General features: G+C 35.5%; 1 non-coding gene across 1 annotated transcript; it reads left to right on the top strand.

Annotated features, from left to right (window-relative positions):
- Positions 1-472: 472 nt before the first annotated feature.
- Positions 473-554, top strand: Trnas-uga (transfer RNA serine (anticodon UGA)). Its single transcript has one exon. It is a non-coding gene; the product is annotated as a tRNA-Ser (tRNA).
- The last annotated feature ends 1858 nt before the right edge of the window (positions 555-2412 follow it).

The following is a 2412-nucleotide window of genomic DNA, read 5'->3' as shown; positions in this document are numbered from 1 at the left end:
GCAGAGAAAAGAAAGAAAAAACATTTACAAGATATTTTGCTTTCTCTTAAACTGCAGGTATCCCAGCGTAGGTTCGAATCCTACCGGCTGCGAAACCGAAACCTAAGTGTTAAGGTTTAAACTTTTACAAAAAATAACTGGCGAATTACTCGAACATAAATCAAATACTTCATTTTTTCGTTTTTATTTCTTTAAAAAAAAAGCAAGCATATGACATTAGAAAACTAAGCTTTTTACAATAATTCTCGATGAGAGCAAGCATATAATTGTAAAGAAAAGTTCTTCCGGTCTAATGACATTAGAGACTCTGTCAGCATACATTTCACTTTTCCCATTAGGTAGTTACAATTTACGAAAGCAAAATGTCTATCTTTTTGGAAGTATTCATACTCAAAGTTGGAAAGAGTAATCCTACTTTGAATATGAATGAGAGAGATCAGACCTCAAAATTTCTTTTTCTTCGCTTAAGCAGGCAGTCGTGGCCGAGTGGTTAAGGCGATGGACTTGAAATCCATTGGGGTTTCCCCGCGTAGGTTCGAATCCTACCGGCTGCGAGAATTTTTTATCTTAACTCTCAGCATTTTAATTCCAGAATTAGGTAGTTTAATAAGAGAACATTTTTGCATAATGAGGCGATTTTATTAATATAGTTTTTGTGTTAAAAATTATTGAATAGTTTGGTTTGTTGTTATGTAAAGCGTGGGATACATTTCCGTGTAATGAAGAATACCCGAATAAAGTAACATTTTTTGGCATAAGTAAAAAAGAAAAAAAAAAAAACAATTAATTCTAATTTGAATTCCGAAACTTTGAATGCAAATTATGTTTTTCGCAATCACGAGTTGCGACAAGACCCTACTGATTAGAGTTATTGTTTCTAGAAACGGCTCCCCCCCCCCAAGCATGTCCCTCCTCCTGGGTGGTTACGTGTGTATAGTTGTGTGTGTAGGTTTACGTGTGTGCACGTAGGCGTGTGTATGTGTGTAAAGGCGTGCGCACGTAGGGGAGTGTATATGACCATGCGTGTGTAGGACATGGACGCCACCGCCCAGCAAAAGTGGATTCCGGTGGACAGTGCTCAGGACCAGCCGTGCCGCCGCCGGTGGACGGTGGTGCTGCAGCCCTGATCCAAGCTGAAAAAGGAACCGTAACGTCAAGGACAGTCAAATGAAAGCAATAAGCAATCGTGATTGCTCAAAAAAAAAAAAAAAAAAAAAAAACACATACACATAGTACAATTTTTACTGAATTTTTAAGCGATTGATATTTAAGTAATTTAGATATAAAGCAAGAAACACAAAGCAATGTTCTAAAACCAATTGTAAACAATCATTAGCAGAAAAACCGTTTCCAACCTATTGCAATTGGAGAAATATTATGGTAACACAATACAGTATTGAATTACATATTAAGACTATCACCATTAAAACACCATATTCTATAGTTTTCTTTTTATTCAAAAAAACCCTACTTCAATATAGGAGCCCACCTTGTCTATAAATCTCCTTTACTAATAATAAAACTGAAAGTCTCTCTGTCTATCATAATATCTCTCTGTCCGGATCTCTGTGACGCGCATAGCACCTGGACCGTGCGGCCGATTTTCATGAAATTTGGCACAAAGTTAGTTTGTAGCATGAGAGTGTGCACCTCGAAGCGATTTTTCGAAACTGATATGGTTCTTTTTCTATTCCAACATTAAGAACAAAATTATCATAAGATGGACGAGTAAATTATGAAATTATCATAACGTGGAACCGAAACATGGACACAAGCCAATTGGCAAGAAAATTCACCATGCATTATTTGTAAATATACAGGAGAACCAAAAGACTTTTTAATTTTTCTATTACAGGCAAAGCCGTTCGGGTACCACTAGTAAATAAATAAACTAGCTTTTACTGTGAGATTGTCGATGTTATCACGTGGTAAAATACCATTACATAGCAACGTAACAAGCATGAAAACACCAAGGTATTTGCATTCAAGCTTCCTAGTAATAATCTCAACTTTGTTATAGATCGCCTCCAAATGTCTGCAAAGTTACGATTTGTAACCACGGATATTTTAGACTGGTTACTCTGTTACTCTTTTCATTTGGCAATAAAACAAATACTTTAGTTTTTTCCATAATGAGAATGATACAATCTGTTTCTGTCAACGGAATCAAGCAAAAGTTTTAAAGATACCTATAAAATTCTGGAACTTAATGCTACATTAGTTACGCGCATAACGGATCAAAATAAATTACTAGTTCATGTTCTCCTGAAGTTTTAAATAGTGATGGACAGGATTAGAATTAATTAACATATTGAGTAAAAATTAGTATTTCTACTATGCAAAGCATACTACGTTAAGTCTATGCAAAGGAACTAACCGTCTGATATATTTGTAGTATGAAATGGTGCTGAC

This window comes from Uloborus diversus, chromosome 5, assembly GCF_026930045.1.
Source record: "Uloborus diversus isolate 005 chromosome 5, Udiv.v.3.1, whole genome shotgun sequence".
NCBI classification, from domain to species: Eukaryota; Metazoa; Arthropoda; class Arachnida; order Araneae; family Uloboridae; genus Uloborus; species Uloborus diversus.
This window is presented reverse-complemented; position numbering and strand designations above follow the sequence as displayed.